The sequence below is a fragment of the Leopardus geoffroyi genome, chromosome D4 (assembly GCF_018350155.1).
Source record: "Leopardus geoffroyi isolate Oge1 chromosome D4, O.geoffroyi_Oge1_pat1.0, whole genome shotgun sequence".
Taxonomy (NCBI): domain Eukaryota; kingdom Metazoa; phylum Chordata; class Mammalia; order Carnivora; family Felidae; genus Leopardus; species Leopardus geoffroyi.
The window spans coordinates 32,535,937-32,552,460 of NC_059342.1; the positions used below are offsets into that span (position 1 = coordinate 32,535,937).

At 39.4% G+C, this 16,524-nt stretch overlaps 1 protein-coding gene across 20 annotated transcripts in view; it reads left to right on the plus strand.

Moving 5' to 3' along the window:
- The first annotated feature begins 4,029 nt into the window (after positions 1–4,029).
- The window catches only part of KDM4C (lysine demethylase 4C), a 428,186-nt gene continuing 415,691 nt past the window's right edge, over positions 4,030–16,524 (plus strand). For 14 of the 20 annotated variants that reach the window (XR_006710195.1, XM_045468819.1, XM_045468822.1 and 11 more), the window contains exons 1-2: positions 4,030–4,141; positions 10,494–10,559. The gene's annotated coding sequence lies outside the window, so the exon portion shown is untranslated. The remainder of the gene's footprint in view (positions 4,142–10,493; positions 10,560–16,524) is intronic. The other 6 variants (XM_045468817.1, XM_045468821.1, XM_045468827.1 and 3 more) reach the window with 3 other exon arrangements.

Consider the following 16,524-nt stretch of genomic DNA (forward strand, 5'->3'; position numbering starts at 1 on the left):
ATCAGGCTCCAGGCTCTGAGCTGTCAGCACAGAGCCCGATGCGGGGCTCGAACCCACGAACTGTGAGATCATGACCTGAGCCAAAGTCAGATGCTTAATCGACTGAGCCACCCAGGAGCCCCTAGCCATTCTTTTTTTTTTTTTTTTATTAATATTTTATTTATTTAAGTAATCTCTACACCCAAAATGAAGCTCGAACTCACAGCCCAAGATCAAGTCACATGCTCCACCGACTGAGCCAGCCAGGCGTCCCTAGATTTAGTCGTTCTATTTTAGATTGCGGTAATTCATTTCTTTTCATTGTTGTTTAGTTTTCCATTGTAAAAATATAGAAGCATTTATATCTTCATTCTACCATTGATGGCTATTTGGATTGTTTCCAATTTGGGACTTCGTAAGTATAAATTTTCTCCTACATGTCTCTGGTTTATATGTATCTGTATTTCTATTGGTGTGTATGTCTATCCACATCATCACTGATGTTTGTTGCTGTCTTGTTTTTTTTAGCCATTTTTTTGTTGTGTATTAGTATTTCATTGTGGCTTGACTGTGCGCTCCATGAAAGCAAGGCCACATCTGTCCTGTTCATAGTGGTGTCACTATCCAATATTGTTTATAAAACATGGTAAATACTAAGTGGTAATAATAAATAATAAAAATGAGGATTGATCGAAACAATTACACTCAGAGCTTGCAACTTTAGCTTATTATTTATTTTTATTTGTTAAAATGAATAGTTTTTACATTGTGTTATGATTTGGATGTCATAAATCATTTCCAATGTTTTCCTTTTTTTTTTTTTTTTTAAATTTTTTTTTTTCAACGTTTATTTATTTTTGGGACAGAGAGAGACAGAGCATGAACGGGGGAGGGGCAGAGAGAGAGGGAGACACAGAATCGGAAACAGGCTCCAGGCTCTGAGCCATCAGCCCAGAGCCTGACGCGGGGCTCGAACTCACGGACCGCGAGATCGTGACCTGGCTGAAGTCGGACGCTTAACCGACTGCGCCACCCAGGCGCCCCCCCAATGTTTTCCTTAATGTGAAAAACAAACTACTCACTGTTCCCTTGACACCCTGCCCTCCCAAACACACATACATGCAAATTTAAGGCAATGGCCCAGTGAGAAGTAGAAGCCCTAAGGAAAATATGGCATATCTCCCCTTTAATTTTATTCAAATATTTTGATAGGAAAGTTAACTAATTTAACTGCTAAGTAATTTTAAGTATTTTTCTTACATTGAAACAAACACATATATAATGGTATTCAAATTGATTGAATATTGTACTTACCTAGGAGGCCTGCATCACCTCAAAGTCTATCTGTATACCCTTAGCCACCATACTCTTCTTAGCCATTGTGACTCTTTAGTGGAAAAGACTGAAAAGCTTTGATATGATGGGGAATTAATGATGTGTTTCAATTGTATGGGATCATGATTCAATTTTTATTTTAGGATAATTTTGGCTTGCACTACAGAAGATGAGTTGGAGGGGAAAGGGGGATGAAGAAGCACTGGAGGAAGAGATAGAATTAGGAAAATATTGAAACACATTATATTATAATAATCCAGGTAAGAGATAAGTTGACCTAAACTTCAGAGCACTTGACACAGAGAAGAACAGGTACCAAGATTTCTTTTATTAGGTATTCACTTTTATATTCACAATGACCCTTTAAAACATCATTTAAATGTCTAATTATTGGTTAGGGTTTGTACTATGCCTGCATAAATAACATACATATGTGATAGGATAAATAGAAATGTTAATGAGCACTGCTATTATTTAATTCCTTATATTTGCAAAAGTGTAATGGACTTCAATATATTCAAAATTAGCTATTATTTAGTTGTGTTTCAATTTGCTGCCTTATACCTAAAGAAATTTACAACAGCTGTCTGTGAGGTGATCTATGTAAGTTATAAACATAACATACAAGCTTCAAGGGAAATCTTTGTATCCATTGTGGAATTCTAGCTTATTGCAGTTGGAAGTTTTAATTGGACCTAAGTAAATTAATCTACTATAGGGCTAAAATGTTAACTATCCTTGTAATTCACAATATACAGGTATTTGATATACTAGGGACTCAACACTGCCATGAATCCATTTGATTTTTCCTTCAATTTCCCAAACTGTAAAGTCCTTAATAGATTCACAGTGCTTTCCAGCTTTCGAAGTGTTTTGGCATTTTACATTATCTTCCTTGATATTCAAAAATGCTTGGAAAATTCAACAAGGCTGGTATGTCACCCCAATTTTTCAGTTTAAAAAAAGCTCTGAGACTTGATTTAATGTGTTCCACAAATGTTATTTGTGTAACATCATGCACCTGCATACTGTAAAGGGACTGGAATTCAGATTTCTGGACTTTCCTAAGGACTCTGGTTTTTAGTAGCTGTTTGAAAAATTTCTTAAGCTCTATACTTCGGTTTTCATATCTAAAATAAGGAGATAATAGTACCTAGTCATTGAATTATTATCAGGGTACATTTAGTAAATATTTGTTAAGCACTTAAAAGCAGTGTCAAGTTCACAGTAAGCTCTAAATAAATGTTGGATTATATATTTATTGTTTCAGCATATCCAACTGACTTGTAAGGAGAGTTGGTATCCTCAAAGTACACACATTTGGAAAATTTCCAGTTAAGTGTATGCTAGGCAGGTTCAGACGTGTATATGGGTAATAGAGCATAACCTTTGTTTCTAATTTAATAACTAAAGAAATGTGGTGGCCCATTAATCCCATTAGCCTTGTTTAATTAACCACATTTCATCTGACCTCGATATGCTCTTCCCAGAGAGAAAAGACTTCAAGAGTGTAGTGACTTTTTATTTTAAAAAGCAGAAATCAGTAGATTGTAATAGAAACAGTATATTAGCCCAAGTGTGCTCAGTAGTGTAAAGATCCACCCAATCTTTCTTAGCTGAGAGGACGTTACGGGAAATGCTACAAGGGACCCAGCTGGGTACTCTGCAGGAAGTTAAAAAAAATTGTTGAGTTTTGCAAAACATCTGGTGTCAGCCATCTGTCTTTGGTAGTACAGAGACTTAAGGTCTGTGTGGTTCCGTCTGACACCTTGGAAGGCGGAGTTACAGCGCAGAAGTAACAAATAGTACCAAGCTAATTTAAGTAGGTTCTCAGGGGTCCGGAGACACTTGCACTTCCTGTTACTACAGTTCAGGCCAAACTGCTGTCAACCCCTAGTTTGAGAGATTCCCCCAGACTGGATTCCTACTGTGGCCACCCTCAAGTCTCCTCAGCTCCAGCGCACACCTGGGCGGGGGCGGGCTGTGCTCCACCTAGGTGCTTGGAATATGGGACAGTTTCGCTCTCCGAGGCAAACAACACACTCTCTTGCTGAGAGTTACTCGTTAAAAGGTTGGCAGGTGGACCCCCTGGCCCACTCGGGATCTCCCATTATTTTTTGGAGGCTCAGGTGCCCGGGTCCGTAAGACGCTGTCATTGCCACCCAGCCGCGAGCCCAGACATCCTAGCCAGGCTCCGCGGGGCATTCTGAGGCCCCACCCAAGGCAACGCCACTCTGACGTCCGCGCGCCGGAGGCCGCCATAGGCCCGCGTCGCGGCCCAGGACGACGTGTGGCGCGTGGACTCCATCAGTTCCAGCCCTGAGGGAACCCGGTAGGCACTTCCGGGCAAGGTTCTGTGCACCTGTTCCTTCCTTCTGGTTAAGTGTGTTCCTCTGTGGGAAAAAGTGGACATGCCCCTCCGGAGAGAACACGATGTGTGATAGCTAGTAAACCTAGATTAAGAACAGCTCGAGGCCTAATCCCAAAGCAAGAAGGCGCCGGGCATCTTTAAGCCGTTTGGAAGTTCACGTGACCCAAGAAGTGCCGGGCCCCAGTGGTCACGTGACAGCGCGCGCGCCCTCGCGCAGGGAGAGCCGGCAGGCGCCGTGCGCGCGCCTTCGCCGCTGCCTCCCTTCTCCTCGACGGGAGGGTGAGGAGCTGCGGAGCGATCAGGCAACTGGGGTCCGGTGCGCGTGCGCAGCGAACAGCTGTCACCCAGTGCGGAACAAGTCTTCCAAATTTCCCAAATCTCCCTGGGCCGGAGGCCACCTTCTTCCTCCTCATCTTCCTCCTTGGGGTCGTATCTCCGTCCCCACCCGCGCGCCAGGTAACCGCTTTTCCCGAGTCCGGACGATGGGGATGGTGGGGGAAGGGGTCAGGGCTGTCTTCTCGGCACTGCCCCTCTCTGCGCCGGGCCGCTGGGGGTGCCGGCGGCCGGGGCAGCGGAGACGCCGGTCAGCAGACGCTCGGTCCCCGGCCGCCGCGGCTGTCATGTCGGGGAGAGAGTGGCCAGCCATGGTCGCAGCGGAGGAAGGCGGGAGCCAGTGACAGTCCGCTCCGGCCCTCTCGGGGGTTCGGTCCCCGCGCTCGCCGTCCTCCTGGGGGCTGGAGTGCAGGTCGCGCTCCTTGGGGCAGAGGAGCGCGCGGGTGGTCCAGGGGTGCCGACTCCTTTCCATTCCCCTCCCAGCCTGGTCTGCGGCGGACTCCTGGGAGGCACGGCCTGCTGCACCCTCGGTGCCATCTCTTCTCTGGGACTGTCACGACCCAGGGGGTGAAGGCGGGGGCTCCTCTCCAGAACACCTCACCGCAGGCAGGCAGCCTCTCTCCCGGGTTCGTCCTCAGTCCCCGTGCTGTCCTTTTGGTTTTTCCCGCAAGGGGCCATTTCTTCCCGCAGTACCTGAAGCCACGATGTGGTGTAGACAGTGGGTGCTTAATAAATGATTTGGATCGCTTCGCGTGGAATGCCAGGCACGCAAGACGTGGCATAGGGTGGGGATGTGGAGGAAGGAGGCAGGCAAGCTGTGGCTCCGGGTTCGAGCTTCGCTTTTTCCTCCAGGCTTAACCCAGTGGAACCTGCAGGGCTCAATTCAGATGCTTTCCCGGTAAACTCGGACCGGGTCTTCCCCTAAGCTGCACGGTGCAGGTCTGCACGGACTGGCTTTGGTGGTGGGCGATGCCCAGGAGGGGTTTTATTTGGTTTCTGCTCCAGCAGAAGAGAGGGCAAACTTTTTTTTAGCACATGGTAAATTACACCGCAAGGTGATTTAGCAAGCCCTGCTTCGGAAATGTAGGTTAGAAGTTGGCGTTGGTTCACTTTTATTTTGGTGAAAGTTTCTGTTAGGCTCAGTTCCACCTAGTTCGGACCAAATTTTGGTCTATTACACCCACTTGATTTTGCAGTAATTTTCATTTTTAATTTTAGGAAATTCGGCTTCGCTGTTTCTATGGTAACAGTAACTAATACTATAATTTCGAAGTATTGTGGTTGAAAATGAGTGGCTTTAATTCTTGAAGGTCCATTTTTGCTTTGAAGCACTTGGTTCTTCTTTACGATCATTACTCAAATTCTGCCTTGCTGGTCTTCTCCCAACCCCCCATGCTTTGTTTTGGAATGTATTACACGGCTGTTCCGGTTTTTTAGGCCCCTCTTTCTCCCAATTTAAGACGTTATGAAAAGTTTGCACATAATCTTTACAACACTCCACGAACTTGTAGTAAAATCCAATTTAAATCGGAGACTTGTTTCGTTTAATTAGCAGATTTTAATCGGTTGCTTTTCTAAAGTTAAAAATATATGTTTTAAACCTTTTTGTAGGTGCACAAATGCTTTTAAAAATGCTTAACCTTTCTATAAGAATGAAGATTTTAAGAAGCTGAACAGGTACATAATTTTTAAAAAGTCAGTTAGATGTAAATTTCAAATTAAGAATAAAAATCTGGTATTTTGAATTCTCTTCTTGACACCTTCTGAATCATCCAGAGGTAGGTTAGGTGCATAACTAACCTTGGGGTAGTCTGTGAATTCTTCCTTTTTCTTTTTCTCATTATCTTGTCATTCTTTCCTGACTGGCTTTTCCTCTCTGTTAGAATGTTAGGGCTTTGAGAACAGGTTCTATGTTTTTTTCCCTTTGCTGTATTTCTGGCAATTTACCGTGATATGTGGGGTGCTAAAAATATCCTCTCTCTTTTTAAATAATTAAGATGTAATTCATATACCATAGAATCCACATATTTAAAGTATACAATCCAGTGGTACTACTATCACCGCAATTAATGTGAGAACATTTTTAAATTTTTTGTTTGTTTGAGAGAGAGAGAGAGAGAGAATGCAAATGGAGGGGGGAGAGAAGAGGGGGAGAGAGAATCTTAAGCAAGCTCCATGCATAGTGGCGGTGCAGAGCCTGATGTGGGGCTCAATCCCACGACCGTGGAATCATGACCTGAGTTGAAATCAAGAGTCAGAGGCTCAACCAACTGAGCCACCCAGGGGCACCAATGTGAGAGCATTTTTTATCACCTCAGAAAGAAACCCTGTTCCTATTAGCGGTTGTCCCTTTCTTTCCAGCTCCCATCCTCTCTAGCCTGAGGCAATGACTAATCTGCTTTCTGTCTCAATAGATTTGCCTATTCTGGACCTTTCATATAAATATAATCATATAATATATGGGTTTTTGTGACTGGATTCTTTGACTTAGCATAACATTTTCAAGGTTCATCTGTCATGTAGCATCTGTCAGTACTTCATTCCTTTTTATGGCTGACTTATATTACATTGTATGATATATTACTTTTTGTTTATCAGTTGATGGGTTGTTTCTAGTTTTTGGCTATTATGAACAGTGTGCTATGAACATTCGTGAACTGGTTTTAGTATGGATGTATGTTTTCTTTAATCTTGGATATAGACCTAGTACTGGAATTTCTGGGTTCAACATTTTCTCTTGAGTGAATGGATGAATGAAGGAGTGATAGTGTTGAGAGATACTCTCTCCAGGCCTTTGAGGGGAATACTCTCTACTTCACTACCAAGTCCACTTCTAGAGAGGCCAGAAGTCTTTGTGTGGGGCTTTGTCCTGAGGATACTGGTGTGTTTTACTTGTCTGGATGTTTTTAAGATCATCCCTTTATGTTAGCCTGGTTTTTCTTCATACAGCTAATGATTATTCCCTTGATACTAATTTATTTGTTATATACTTGTTAGAGATATGGTGATAAAACAGGTATATTCCATATTGTCATTACACTCAGTTGCTAATGCAGGTCTTTCAGTTTTTTAAGATTTATATTTTTTTGTTAATATGAATATTTAATGCTCCTCTGCCCACCTCCATTTCTAATATGAATTTCTTGGTAGTTGTGCAAGAGTTAAAATCACTTTTTTCCTTATTTGCTACCAGTGTAGAAGGTTGTGTGGAACCTAAAATACAAATTTAAAATATTGGATCACTGTCTTTTTATTCCCTGCACACCCCCAAAGATTCTCCTGTTTCTCGACCCTCTATACCCTTTGGGGGAGAAGATGCTGATCACAGAAGTCTGCACTTGCAGGGTCTAACCCTTTCCCCACCCAAGCAGTTGCAACAATCCAATCCTCCTTTTCCCAAGGATCAAGTCCTCTCAGCTCTCTCAGTAAGGCTCTGCCCAGCCAGTCTCCTCCTTCCACCCAACTTTATACCCAATGCCCTGCTGACATTCTTTTTTTTTTTTTTAATTTTTAATGTTTATTTAACATATCTCTCTACATCTCTCTACATATTGAGAGATATATATAGAGAGAGCAGGGGAGGGACAGAGAGAGGGAGGCACAGAATCCAAAGCAGGCTCCAGACTCTGAGCTGTCAGCACAGAGGCCAATGTGGGGCTCAAACTCGCAAACCACGAGATCATGACGTGAGCCAAAGTCAGACGCTTAACGGACTGAGCCGCCCAGGTGTCTTCCTGCTCACATTCTTGTTCCCTCTGCCTGGACTGCTACCCTGACCTGTGCATCTTTATCTGGTTAATTCCATTTCATCCTTCAGGTAGCTCAGCTCAGTTGTTGCTTCTTCAAGTTAGTCTTCCCTCAATACTGTACACTAGCCATAGCAGCATTCTGTAATCTCCTTCGTAGTCTAATTATATCGTTAGTTGTGGATCACTGTTTACTCTCTACCCCCATGTATGCACAGAAAAAGTTCTGTACAAAATGTTGAAAGTGGTTAGTTACTTCTGGGTGATGGGCTTATGGGTTATCTTTCTCTTTTGTGTCTGTGTGCATTTTCTGAATTTTCTCCCATGTATCGGTATAACTTTTGTTAACAGGGGGAAAAATCATCAGTAATTGCTTTTTATTTTCATAAATTTTCTTCTAACTTTTGTTTGTTTTAATAACCTAGATGAGATTTTACTATAGCTTTAAACATCAAACTTTTATTACATTTTGATTCTTTTTCATATCTAGGGGTAATAGGGAATGGTGAGCATATTTTACCATTGGTTGTCTAGGGATAGAATTTCTGGTATTGAAATTTAGCTGATTCTTAGGGAACAGAATCTAGTTCTGATACTATTAGGGTATGATAGAGTAAATAACTCCTTTCCCTTTTTTCCCTGAGAAATATCCTTGCTATACATTTGTATGTTTCATAGTACAGAGTTTTTCCTTGCACAATTGCTTATTTGGGCTATTTGTCGTATTTTTGCTGGGTAGTTTATTCTGCCTAGTAGTGGGTATATTTCTTCATTAGATATTTTAACACCTGCTGTGTGTGTCGTGCTGCTATGTTAGATGTGGAGCATACAACAAGTGAATATAATAGACAAGTGATTCCCTACCATTTCCTGGAAGAGGATTATTTTGGGTGTGAATGTTTAGTTACATTGTTGCTCTATATTTGTAGATACACAGTGGGTTCAGCTACTGTGGTATTTATGAATTGTTGCTCCTTAGAATCTTTTAAGATTTATTTTAGATTTTTGGAGGGTTTGTATTACACATTATTGTGGGTAAATATTTAAGGAGCAGAATGGTATTATCAAAAACCCTTTGGATGATGACTTCTTTTTTTTTTTATATTTCCATTCAGTTCTAGTTTTTAAATTTTTTAAAAAATGTTTTTATTTATTTTTGAGACAGAGAGAGACAGAGCCTGAGCAAGGGAGGGGCAGAGAGAGAGGGAGACACAGAATCTGAAGATGGCTCCAGGCTCTGAGCTGTCAGCACAGAGCCCGACACAGGGCTCGCACTCACGGACTGTGAGATCATGACCTGAGCTGAAGTCGGATGCTAAACCGACTGAGCCCCCCAGGCGCCCCCCAGTTCTAGTTTTTAATTTGACATCTCTACTTGTTAACTGTAACCAGCTGAACCAGGATCTTCCCTCTCAGCTCTGCCTCTCTGAGTTTCTCATGCATCTTATCACTGCTCACTTAGGAAACCTACGAGTTATCCCAGGTATTTCATAGTTTCTCAGCCCTCATCACATCACCAAACCTTGTCACTTCTGCTTCCTAAATAGGTTAGATCAGTCTTCCAGTCTCTACTTGGCAGCATCTCAGTAGCCACTCTAGCCTCCTTCCTATTTCTGCACCACTAATGATCTTTTAAAATGCAAACTGAATCATTCTCATTGTTCTCAGGAGACTTAAAATTCCTGCATTGTCTCCTCCTATCCTAAGCAACCCCCAAACCTTATCTAGATGTTTTTAGTTTTCCTATCTGCCCTTTGGCTTTTCTTTTTCACAAACTGTGCAGGCCTTTGCCAAACTGCTGATTTCTGCCACACTTTCTTCCTACTTTCTTTTTGGTACATCTTTCCAGTCTCTTCTTGAATGTACTTCCTCAGAGAATCCTGACCTGGCTCCCCCACCTCTTCCTCAACCTGAATCAGCTTTCCTAATGATAATCTATCTTAATTCCCTAAATGTTTCCTTCCATAACACTTAAGCATACAGCAATGGACACAATAGATAAGTGATTCCCTAACATTTCCTGAAAGAGGATTATTTTGAGTGTGAATGTTTAGTTACACTGTTGCTCTATATTTATGTGGTTATTTGATGGTTTCTAAACTGTAAGAATTGTGCAAGGGCAGGGACCCAAATATTTTTATCACTTGTGTCATACCAGCACACCGTTGTCTCATCAACTGTATAATATAGTTACTCAAACATTTGTTGTACAAATTAATTACTTCTGCATATATGAAAAATTTAAGGAAATTAAAACTAGGGCACACAGTAGGAAATAATTTTACCCATCCTGACCCAACACACATACACCACACACACACACAAAACTGAAACAAAAATTTCACAAAACAATACTTTGCCACCTTTGCCACCTCTGATATTTTCTGTTTTGTTCTATATCACATATTATGAAAATATTGATATAGCCCTCCAATTGGGTAGGACTTCAGGCTGCTGTCTGAACAATACAGTTCTAAGGCTCTACAAGGAGCCTCATTTACATTAGCCCCTCCCCTCTTTTTTGAAACACAATTACTATTTTCTAATTCTTGTCTGATGGCAAGTGCAGGTGCATATAGCTTTACATACCGTTGTCCCATCCTCCATCCTTACTATTAAAAGAAATCACTATTGCTAGTTCTACTTAGAAGTTCTGGCCTGACCTCAAAGGAGTGTTGCTTAAAGCCAGGTTGAGAAAAATCTAAATCTGACTCTGCCTTATCCTCTAGGTTTCTCTGGGCCACAAATAGCCAGTACTCTTCTCTCTACTTGGCTGAGCTCATTGCAGGTGTGTGGTAAGTCGCTGAATTTTAAGGCTCGTCACTTTTATTCTCTCAGTTTGTTAAAAACTAAACAAAACTCTGAAAATGATAACAAGGGAATCAAGGCAAACAAGTATTTGTGAAAATATGAATTAAAGAGCTGGCTTAGTAAGTCGTGTTCAGTGGATCATTAGAGCTGATCACTAGAGCTGTGTTTCTCATTTATTCACTTTACCAGGACTTCTGCAAAGAAGGCTTGGTGCTATATCGCCCCCATCAATGAAATATTGATCTCTCATCTATTTTGCTAACCAAATAATAGAAATAACCTAAGTGTTTATCCCAAGGTTATTTTAACTGCACACTGTGATGTGATACTTGTAACTTGGATGAATATTTTAAGATGTTAGAATTATTCCAAACCTATGTTTATTAATTTTTAATTAAAAAAATTTTTAAATTTATTTTGAGAGAGAGAGAGAGGGAGAGAGACTTACAGCATGAGTGGGGGAAGGGAAGGGAAGAGAGAGAGAGAGAGAGAGAGAGAGAGAGAATCCTAAGCAGGCTCTGCCTTATTAGAGCAGAGCCTTACTTGGGGCTCGAATTTACAAACCATGAGATCATGACCTGAGCTGAAATCAAGAGTCAGACACTCAACTGACTGAACTACCAGGGTGCCCCCAAACCTATGTTTAATGAAAAAAGGCATTATTCAAAATTGTATACATTGCATGAGCCCAGTTATGTTTAAATGTGTTTATAAATGTGTATATGTTAGAAAAAATATGCTGAAATGCTAATTTGGTGGTGAGATTACTGGTAATTTTGATTTTCCTTCTTAAAATTTTTTTAGAATGAACATTGTTGCATTTATAATCAGAAAGACTCAGTTGAGAAACAAATTTCCTGAACATGAATTTAGGTATTTACAAACAAGAAAAATAAAACCTTTGTTAAATGGTGGATAGAGCCCAGGTTTCTAGTGGCTGTGTTTTGGGGACCTTTGTCCAAGTGGGACGTACATTCTACCTTCATGATACGTAGTCTTGCACAGCAATCCGTGTTTCTTCTCCTAGTCTGTGTTTTTTTTCCTTTCTTGCTTACATTATTAAAGCTTACCTTGTTCATCTTTTTTGCTGTAATAGGATTCTGTCTCTTCCGGTCCTACTCATCCATGTTGATAATGAATGTTTCACTGATGGTTGCCCATAGCATGATAATATGGGAAGTCCTAATATCCCTTATTAAATCCTGCTGTGTGGCATGAATTAAAGGGATGGAGAGGATTTGGATGAATTATGTATATGCAGGTTATATCTTTTTTCTGTTAAGTTTGTCCAGTTATAGTGAGAATTAATAAACAAAATTGAAGGAAACATACAGTGACAGTTCAGTTGTGTAATCAGTGCACATCAGTACATTTTTCCAAACCTGTGTCTGAAATTGTTTACTTTTTTAGCACTCAAGCCTTAGTAGTTTATCCATTTGAAAATATATTTGATAACCATACAAAATAGATATACTAAATATTATTGATTTATTGTTTTCTAGAGGAGGAATTGGAAACTTGAATTTAGAGAGAAATACCAAAGTAAGAGCAGTTGGCTAGAAAGATAGTACCTTTTGTGTGTGTGTGTGTGTGTGTGTGTGTGTGTGTGTGTGTGTGAGCACTTTTAGGAGATTTCATAATTCTGTTCTCATTTTTAGTGTGGCATGTTCAGAAATCTGAACTTTCCTAGTTCATATAGAGCATGTCAGGCATTAGTTGCCTAATGTCCTCAGTGTCACCTCCTGATCAGACTCATAAGAAGAACTATAACCTGGATCCAAAACATGCTTGTCTGCTCTTCATGGCTCTTTCTGGGAAGTCTTGCTTTTTGGGAAAGCACATTGTTTGGTGACAGGGAGATCCCAGCAGATGGACATGGGTTGTGTTGAAGAGTAGTTTAAACAATATATTTTTTTAACTGATGGGCTTCTCTGACCCTCTAGAGTACTCAACTTTCTCATCAGAGCATTCTTCATGCAGTAACATTTCCTCCTTTTGAATGAGGTTAAAGAAGAAGTCAAATTTTTCACTTTGGCTCTGTCTTTATCTCCATCTTCTAACTAGTTTTTCACCAGACATTTGTTGAAATTCTGGTCCTAAGGATATTTTCTCTGATTCAACAATCGGCTTGTTCCTTCTTTTCTGTTTTGAGAATCTATCAGATACTTAGAAAGATCACTGGTGTCCCTATGTGGGTAAAACTGAAGGTGCAGGTGTTTTGTTTTGCAGTCTGCTTATCTCACCCATTTTGTTTTTATCTGTTTAACTCTCAAAAGGAACTATCACCTGAAATTTGGACACTTTACTGAGAATTCTGAATTTTCAGGGCAGCTTTCATTAGGTGGAATTTGGGCCCGCAATAGGGAAATTCATTCCTTTTTGATAATTTAACTTAGTAAAAATCATTATATTTTATATATATATATACACACACGCACACATATATATACATACATATACATATATGTGTATATATACGTGTATGTATATATAATACACGTATATATGTGTATGTATATATATATGTGTATATATATACACACACATATATACACATACATATACATGCACATATATATATACACACATATATGTAAATGTATGTATATGTATGTGTATATATATAAAATACATATTATTTTAAATAGACAATGCAAAGTATTCAACAAGGTGTAACATTCAGAAGATATAAATAGGTAAAAAGTACATACTCTCACTTTTGCCATCAGACAGCCAGTTTCCTCTTTTTGGTTAAACACTTTTTAAAAAAATTTTTTTAAAGTTTATTTATTTATTTTGATAGAGAAAATGCGAGTGGAAGAGAGGCAGAGAGAAAGGAGAGAGTGAGACTCCCTGGCAGGCTCCACACCGATATGTTGGGGCAGGGGGGCAACTCAGGAACCATGAGATCATGACCTGAGCTGAAGTCAGAAACTTAACCGACTGAGCCACCCAGGTGCCCCAGTTAACCACGGTTAAAGGATTTCTTTTAGGGCTTTCCAGAGATATTCCATACAGCCTATATAAGATACTTTGTAAAGCATATATATGTATATATACACATTTTTTTTTACACATTTATGTATCGTAGTATCTATACTTGCTGTTCTGAATTATTTTTCATTTACCACTATAACTTGAATGTGGTTTTTAAAATATGAGTACATGTAGAAATCCCTCTTTTTAAAATGATTGCACAGTATTACCTAGTATGCATGTACCATAATTTATTTAACCAGTGCAATATTGAAAGTGATTTAGGTTGGTTCTATTTCTATATAGTGATCTATTTATACATCATCATTACTTCAATGTTTTAATTGTTGTAGCTTTATAACATGTTTCCAGAACTTTTCAGGCTATTCTTATTTATTTTCCCTCATTATTTTTAATTTAAAATTAATATGTCAAACTCCAAAAACCTATTGATAGTTTTATTGGGAATGTCTTTAGATGGACTAACAGAGAAATATCTTTCAGATGTTGACTTTTCCTGCCCAGCATATGGTATGCCTTTCCATTTAAGTGTTTAAGTCCTTAGAAAGGACATTTAAAAAAATATCTTTACACAGATCTTGCATATTTTCTTAAATTTTGTTCTCTTTTATTTTATTTTAAAAATAATTTTTTTAGAAAAGTTGCAATTATTGTACAAAGAACTTTTATTTCCTTGAAAAATTTGCCTCATGTCCCATTGCTCCTCAGTACTTCAGTGTATATATTTCCTAAAACAGGCAGATCCACATAAACACAGTATTTCCATCAAAATAAAAAAGCTGCCATTGACATACTACTTTCAACGAATCTTTAGTCCTTTATATATCACCATTTGTAATAGTAATGTTCTTTGTAGTGAAAGTATCCAGTCCAAAATGGTGCATTGCATTTTCTTGTTTTCAGGTCCTTTAAACATCCCTTCACTCTCAAATATAGTCATTAGTCTTTCCTTGATTTTCATAATATTGACACCTTTGAAGATTACAGGCCAGTTATTTTATAGTCTCCTTTAATTTTTGTTTTCTGATGTTTCCTTGTGATTAGATTCTTGAGGCATGTTTGGCAGGAATGTCACAGAGGTGGAACTGTATTCATTACATCTTATCAGGTGGCATACAATCTCATTTTGTTCTGTTACTGGTAGTATTCACTCTGATTGCTTAAGATCTATGCTAGAGTCTTCTATGTTTCGCTAAAGTTTTTTTGTTTTGTTTTAAAAAACTGTATAAATATCTATCTCCTTATTAAGCTTTCAATTTATTTATTTTTATCTATTAGGATTTATGGTTTCCTATGCTATTCAATGAGTTATAATCTGTTAATAATTGTTATTTATATTGCTGCTTACATTGTCATAAGTTTGGCCCATGGGAATCCTTTATGTGAGATTCTGTGTCCTTTTGACATATCCCATCATTCTTTGAGCATCCCCTCCGTTTTGGGCACAGTGACATATGCAGGCTTATCTTGAACTTTTCCTGCCCCAAATATTTAGAAGCAAAGATCTAGATGGTTATTGATATTGGGTGTTGCTCCTGTGCCGTTTCAGCGAACAGAGCTAGAGAATATGTGTTTGTTTAGACATACATTTATATGTATTTATCCATACACACACATGCACACAAAAATTATATAACAGATGTACTAATATTGAAGCATTCTTGTACTCTGGGATGATTTTTTTAGTCATGATATATTATTTTAATGTGCTCTTGGATTTTTCTTCCTCAGCTTTTAAAAGAATTTTCATTGATACTCTTACATAGAATTGTTCTGAAGTTTTTTGGGCCGTATGTCAAATTTTTTTATCCATTTAGGCTTGCTTCTTAAAGAATTTTAAAACATTTTCTTTTCTTTCTTGGGCTCAGGAATAGCTTAAATAACTTTGGATTACATTTCTTAAAAATTGAGCATAATTCTGTGAAAACGTCTGGGCTTGGTACTGCAAGTTTATTCTTTTTTTAAATTAAAAAAAGTCTTTTTAGACATTTTCTTTAAACGTTCATTCGTTTTTGAGAGACAGAGAGAGACAGAACATGAGTGGAGAAGGGGCAGAGAGAGAAGGAGACACAGGATCTGAAGCAGGCTGTGGGCTGTCAGCACAGAGCCTGACACAGGGCTTGAATTTACGAACCACGAGATCATGACCTGAGCCGAAGTCAGAGGCTTAACTGACTAGCCAGCCAGTTGCCCCACTGCAAGCTTATTCTTAATTTAGTGGGCTTTTGGCTTATTTTTTTATGGTAGCTGAGGAGTCTAGCAAAGAGGTCAGTTATACTTGGCAATACTAAACGTGTAGTCAGTTCATTGCACGTATTTGCTGTCTGACTTTAGGAGAGTGATTTCCATTGCTGAGCCTTAGTTTCATCATCTCTCAAATGTAATAATCACAGCTGGCTAGAACACTTTTAAGAATGAAAATGAAGTACTGTATGTTATAGCACAGTAGAGAACCAAGCAAATGCAAGGTTTTTGTTTTTGTTTTTAGATTAATTTTATTTTTTAAAATTTATTTAAATTCAAATTAGTTATCATACAGTATAGTATTGTTTACAGGTATAGAACCCAGTGATTCATCACTTACATGTAACGCCCGGTGCTCATTCCAACAAGTGCCGTGTAGCCTATCTCCCACCCACCACCCCTCCAGCAACCCTCAGTTTTTTCTCTGTATTTAAGAGTCTCTTATGGTTTGCCTCCCTCTCTATTTTTATCTTATTTTTCCTTCCTTCTCTTAAGATTCATTTTAATAAGATTTCACTATTCAAAGAGTTGTCAATGAAGATAGTCCTGGGTGACTTGGTTGGCAGAGCATCCAACTCCTGGTTTCGGTTCAGGTCATAATCCCAGAGTTGTGAGATGGAGCCCCACCTCAGGCTCCATGCTGAGCCTGGAGCCTGCTTGGGATTCTCTCTCTCTCTCCCTTTGCCCCTTCCCTGCTTACTCTCTCTC